Source organism: Trachypithecus francoisi, unplaced genomic scaffold, assembly GCF_009764315.1.
Source record: "Trachypithecus francoisi isolate TF-2019V2 unplaced genomic scaffold, Tfra_2.0 Lachesis_group5, whole genome shotgun sequence".
NCBI lineage: Eukaryota > Metazoa > Chordata > Mammalia > Primates > Cercopithecidae > Trachypithecus > Trachypithecus francoisi.
In genome coordinates, this window is record NW_022681470.1 from 64,483,533 (window position 1) to 64,490,370 (window position 6,838).

Here is a 6,838-nt window from a genome sequence, read left to right on the forward strand (position 1 = left end):
GACAAAGCCCTGTTTCTTATGGATAGGCAATTGATCTAACATCATTTATTAAAAAGACTATTCCTTGCATACTACAATGCAATACCATGACCATAAGTCAGGTGACCTTATATGTGGCTCTCATTCCAGAGAGGTTCTGTTTCATTGGTTTATTTGCCATACATTAGTTTATCTGCCATACTATAATGGCAAATAAACTATAGTCCTGCATTAAAATTTTAATTACTATCACATTACATTAAGATTTGATATCTGGTGGCATATATCTTCTAACTATGTGCATCTTCAAGATTTACTTGGTGATTCTTGGCCCTTTGCATTACCATATAAAATTTAGAATCAATTTGTCAATTTCTACATAAAGAATCCTACTTGAATTTGTAGTAAGTTTCTGTTGACTCGGTAAGATCAATCTGTGGACAAGTAAAAAATTTACAGTTTTGAAGTTCAAATTTATGAATATGATATATCCTCACATTTTGAAGTCTTCTTTAATTTCTTTTAATAATGCTTGTTAATTTACATTATAGAAGTCATGTACATATTTCATTATCTTTATTTTTACATCTTATTTTTAAAATTTCTTTCTCTAATTATTTACTCTTAGATATGCACCTGTTTCATCTCAGCTCCAGCAATTTTGTTAAATTTACTTATAAACTGAATAGTTTACCTGTAGATTCTTTTGAATTTGCTGTGTAATTATGTCATCTATGAATCTGACAAAGTTTTTACATTTTTTCCTTTCTTATGTCTTTTGTTTATTTCTCTTGCTTTATTACATTTGCTAGAACCTCCAGTACAATATTGAATAGAAGAAATGATACAAGACTACAAGGCTTTTAATAGTCATCATAAATCATGATGTATGCTGTAGTTTTTGCATGATATCCTTTATTAGATTAAGGAAACTCCCCTTTATTTCTAATTACTAAAAGATTTATAAATCTTTTAGTAATAATTGATCACTATGCATGTATTGAGATTATCATGTTTCTTTTTCACTCTGTGAATGTAATATATTACATTGATTGATGTTTAAAAGACAAACACTGAATTCTTAGAATAAACATATGTTGTTTGTGATGTGTTATAAATGATTATCCTATGTATGGGGAGTATGCATGTGTGTGTGTGTGCAGGATTGCTCATATTTTTATTGTAACATTGTAACATTGATTTAATGTTTAAAATCAGTCAAGGTAAACCTCACTTTGATCATTGTATCATCCTTTGGAAATATTACTGGATTCAGTTTCATAATATTTTGTTTAGAAAATTTGCATTTATATTCTCAAGAGATCTTGGATTATAATTTGCTTTTATTTTAATATCCTTATCAGGTTTGGGCATCAAGATTATGTTGGCCTCACAAAATGTGTTAAAAATTATTTATTTTTTTCTAGTCTCTGGAATAATTTGTGTAACATTAACATTATTTTTCCTTATATGTTTGGAAGAATTCAGCAGCAAAACAATCTGGACCTGAGGGTTTGTTGTTGCTGTTGTCAGGATTTAATTTCTTTAATAGCTATAAAACTATTTATTATTTTATACCTTATTGAATTCATTTGGGTAGTTATATTTTTCAAGGAATTTACTCATTTTATTTAGATTTCCTATGTTATCAGCATAATGCTGTTTATTATATCCTCATACTAGCCTTTGGATGCCTGTAAGTTCTGTAGTGATACCCTTACGCTCATTAATTTCTGATATTGGTAATATCTTTTGCTTCTTTTTCCTTGATTAGTTTTACTGGGGCTTATCAATTTTCCTAAGCTTTTCAGAAAAACAACTTTTAACTTTCTTGTTTTTTCTTTAGTGTATGATTATTTTCTCTTTTATTGATTTCTGCTTTAAGCTTTGGGTACTCCTCCATTCCTAGATTCTTGACACTAATTAATTTGTTTCCAACCTTTATTTTTCTAATATGTACATTTAACCTATAAATTTTTCCCTAAAACTGTTGTATTTATTTCCCACAATCTTTATATTTTTATTATCATTGTACATAAAAGCTTTCTAATTTCCCCTTTAATATCTCCTCTGACCCACAGGCTATTTAGAAGGGCATTGCTTAATTTCTAAATATTTAAAGATCTTATAGTTACCATTATTTCATTAATTTAATCATTTGAGACCTCTTGAGATGTGTTTTATAGCCCAGAATATGGACGATTTTGGTAAAATGTTACATATGCACTTGAAACGAATGTAGTTATTTTGCTTCACTTTCTAGAAATGTCATTTAGGAAAATGTGGTTTAGAACAGTCTTTTTGCCCTCCACTTGTTCTCTCCGTTACCAAGAGGCATGTGTAAAATATCTGTATTAGTTTCCCAGGGCTGCTGTAACAAATTACCACAAACTTGGTGGCTTCAAAGAAGAGAAATTTATTCTCGTAAAGTTTGGAGGCCAGAAATCCAGTTAAGAGGTCAATAGGATTGGTTCCATCTGCAAGCTGGTTTGTGCCTCTCTCCAGACTTCCTTCCAGTGGCTGCTGGCAGTCTTTGATGTTCTTTGGCTCATAGATGCATCATTTCCTTCTCGGCCTCCATCTTCTCGTCACCTTCTCCTCTGCATGTTTCCTTTGCTCTTCTGTCTCCTGTAAAGACACTGGGCATGAATTTAGAGGCCACCCTGGCAATCCAGGATGGTCACAACTCAAGATCATTAACTTGATTGTATCTACAAAGACTCTCCAAATTGGGTCACATTCACTGGTTTCAGAGATTAGGACACAGATATTTTTTAAGGAGGACAGTGGTTATTCAACCCATTACAATCCCAAATTATGACTATGAATTTGCCTGTCTTTCCTCTTTGTTCTAGCAATCTTTACTTTATGTATTTTAAACATGTTATTAAATGCATGAAATTTTTGGTTTATTCTTTCTGCTGAATTGACTATTTTATCATAATGAAATGTCTCTCTTTACCTCTCATAATACTTCTTGCCTTAAAATCTACTTTGTACATTAACACAGCTACATAAACTTTTTTTCTTGTTTTCATATTATGTGTTTTTTAAATCTTTTACTTTCAGCCCTTCTTTGTCTTATATTTAAAACTTCTCTCTTATAAACATCATATAGTAAGGTTTTGTTGCTTTATTCAGTCTTTCTTAGTTGTTCATTGGTGTGTTTGGAATATTTAAATTTAATAATACAAATTTAAAATAAATAAATAAATTTAATCTAGTTACTGTTAAGTCTAACTCTTGATTTTTTGTTTTCCATTTGTTTCATGTGTTTGTTCCTTTATTCCTCATTTCTCACATTTTTTAATTTATCCAGTATTTTTATTGTTCTATTTTCCCCAGTAGCTTTTAAGTTATTCTTAAATGACTACTCTAGAGATAGACATCCTTGATTTACTATAGTCTACTAAAATTGTGCTTTTACCACTCTCCAAACAATGCAAGTACCCAAACTATTAATATTTAATTCCATTTGTCTTCCCCCTCTTTTTGTATTGTTGTCATACATTTTGCAAAAAGAAAAGCTTCAGCTGAATTAAATTTAAAAGAGTTTAATTGAGCAATGAACGATTAGCAAATCAGGCAGCCTCCTGAGCCAGAGTAGGCCAGAGACTCCAGTCCAGCTGCATGGTAGAAGAGGATTTATGAACAGAAAAAGGAAAGTGATATACAGAAAACAGAAGTGAGGTACAGAAACAGCTGGATTGGTTATAGCTCAGTGTTTGTCTTATTTGAAGACAGTTCAAACAGTTGGCCACATTTGATTGGCCAAAACTCGGTGATTGGCATAAGAGTAGTCTACAGTCTGTTTACATCTTCACTTATTATAGTTCGCAGTGTACAGAGAAACCTTGAGGCTGAGCTTAAACTATGTAAGGCTTTAGGCTACACTTGATTTAACAAAGTACATATATTCTATATTTCAAAGACACTATATTTCAAAATAAATAAAAACAGTATTTATTTGTATTTACACCATAGTGAATTCTTAGAATTTTTATGTTGCCTCAGCATCCATTTAGAATATGTTTAGCTTTCTCATGCCAGAAGCAGAGCTTAGTCACCCTTATTGCCCTTTCTAGTTCTGTACCTCCTCCCAGTTTTCAACGTGGTCGAGCCAGATATCTGCCTTATACAACTGCCTCCTGGTGACCACCTCTCTATGGGACAGCTAGATAAAACCTACTTGACTAGCGTCCCTGACCTCTGTGCCCTGCATGGACTTCGCAGATATGCTGCCCTGACCACCTCTCAGTCGCAGCATGCCTTCCTGGAACATGTGCCTGCTTTCTTTAAACTCACCAGTTAGAACTCCCCATGGGAGATGCCTGCTGGGTCATACTCTGGTCCCCAATAAAGGCGTTGGCGATGGGTCCCCTTCTCTCTCTCTCTCTCCATTCCTCGCAGACCAACCTTTGTGTGATCTTCAGGCGTGCCGTGTACCCCCAGCCCGTAATAAAATCTTTACTTGCATCTTGTGTTTCTTCTAATCATTGAAGAGGTTCTCTCTATCATAAAGATCCTAAATGAAAACATACCCATATATGAGCTCTTTCTGGTATGTTTCCTTCTTATTGCAATTCTATCAATTCTGTATGAAACTATTTTCCTTCAGCCTGAAAAAGTCTCTGGCATTTTTGTATTGTAGATCTTCTGACAACAAATTCTTTAAACATTTTTCTAATTGTGGTTCCTTTGAAGGTTATTGTCCATGTTTCCTGGTTTCTTTTAAAATGGATTACACTTTAAAATAGATTTTTTACAATATTACTGTGTTGTGTCTAGGTAAGAATTTCTTTGTATTGCTTGGGTTTGCATAGTTGGTTTTTTTTTTTTTTTTGACAGAATTCTCTCTTATCACCTGGGTTGGAGTGCAGTGGTATGATATCTCGGCTCACTGGGTTCAGCCTCCTGGGTTCAAGTTATCAGCCCACCTCAGCCTCCCAAGTAGCTGCGACTACAGGCCTGTGCCTCCATGCCTGGCTAATTTTTATACTTTTAGTAGAGATGGAGTTTCACCATTTTGACCAGGCTGGTCTCGAACTCCTGACAGGAGGTGATCTGCCCACCTCGGTCTCCCAAACTGCTGGGATTACAGGCGTGAGCCACCACGTCAGGCCTGTATAGCCTTTTGGATCTGTAATTTAATGATGTCTTGCATTAGTCTTGGAGAATTCTCAGTTATTACTTCTTCAAATGTTTTTTATGCTCTGTTATCTCTCTCTTCTCATTGAGGGGCTTCAGTTAAACATGTTAGGCTTTATTCTTCTATGTAGTTAGTCTATTTTTTAATCTTTTTATTTATTGGTGCTTTGTTCTGAGTATTTTCTTCTGTTCTAGCTTCCAGTTCATTGATTTTCTTTCAGATTCTAATCTGCTATTAATCTCACAAAAATTCTTAATTTCAGCAATCATATTTTACTTTTAGAATTCTAGAGTTTTTTTATTTTCCAAATCTGCCCTCTTCCTTTTTTTTTTTTTTTTTTTTGAGACAGAGTCTCATTTTGTTGCCCAGGTTGGAGCACAGTGGCATAATCACAGCTCACTGAAGCCTCAACCTTCACAGGCTCAAGCAGTTCTCCCACCTCAGCCACTTGAGTAGCTGAGAATGCAGGTGTGCACCACCACACCTGCACACCTGGCTAATTTTTTTTTTTTTTTTGAGATGGGGTTTTGCCAAGTTGTCCAGGCTGGCCTCGAACTCGAGCTCAAGCGATCCGCTCTCCTCAGCCTCCCAAAGTGTTAGGACCACAGGCGTGAACCACCACTTTCTAGTTCTTGCAAGTTTCAATTATACCCTTCAACAGGTCTGTAGTTCTAATGGGTCAGTTTCTGTCATCAGTAATTGTGTGTGTTATTTTATCTCTCCAAGTATCTGGTTATCTTTGTGTATCAGGAATTATATTTGAAAATGTGTCTGTAGAAATAATGTCAAGGCCTTAGATAACCCATCTTCTTCCAGATATAATTTTTGTCTTGTTTCTGCAGGCATCTGGGGACATTAGCAATCTAGGACCACTCTAATTCAGTCTCAGGAACTGTGATTTTCTGGGGCCAGCCACAGTACCAGTACTTGAAGTACTAGTTCCAGTCTCTGAGACAGCAGATTTATTTTCAGTTAACCCTGATTACCACGGCCTAGTTCTTGTGTCCTCAGAACACATCAGAAGGTATTACCAGGCTTTCCATTAGGGGCAGGCCCTGGACTTCCATTGTTGTCCCTTAACTTCATGAGACAATCAAAAGTCTGTTCAGTCTCTCAGTTGCCCAGTCCTGATACAGCTGCCCATTCCCAAACAATAAGCAGCCCAGTTGCCAAGCCCAAATACCCAGCTATCAACTGGATCTTCATCTTCTCCTAGATCATGGCCCAGGAATGCTTTACTAGTTTGTTAGCTTTCTGATGCCTTCACAGATAAATATTTTTGATTTTTCAGTATTTCTAGCCTTTTTTGAGGGTGGATGGTTGGAGCAATATTCTATTGAATTACTATTACTAGAAGCAGAGCCTGAAAAATTTTTATTTTTAATTTTAATTAATTCATTCATGTTCAAATTTATCTGATTAAATTCACTCATTTTTAATTCCAAGTTTTTTGGGATTTGGGTTGAAGTAACTTTGTTCTAGTTTATAGCAATACAGTATACTATGTACTATTGCTACATTTTTAAATGTATTTAGGGGCTTTGGTGGACTAATATATGATCACTTTTACACAGATATCATCTTATGATATCAAACTTAGATTTGATGAAATGAGTTGGTAAACTTCATATCTTTTACATGCTGTGAAACCTTGAAATTACATTTGGAAGTATCTTTATGAATGAATTTTGGCAATTTGTATTTCCATTT

At 34.6% G+C, this 6,838-nt stretch overlaps 1 long non-coding RNA gene across 2 annotated transcripts; it reads right to left on the bottom strand.

Moving 5' to 3' along the window:
- Nucleotides 1–2,375: 2,375 nt before the first annotated feature.
- LOC117075404 lies at nucleotides 2,376–4,362 on the bottom strand. Of its 2 annotated transcripts, none has more exons than XR_004433986.1 (2): nucleotides 4,285–4,362; nucleotides 2,376–2,607 (listed from the first exon to the last, which is right to left on the bottom strand). It is a non-coding gene; the product is annotated as an uncharacterized LOC117075404 (long non-coding RNA). The 2 variants fall into 2 exon arrangements; XR_004433987.1 differs by lacking the exon at nucleotides 4,285–4,362 and adding an exon at nucleotides 3,489–3,663.
- Nucleotides 4,363–6,838: the final 2,476 nt, after the last annotated feature.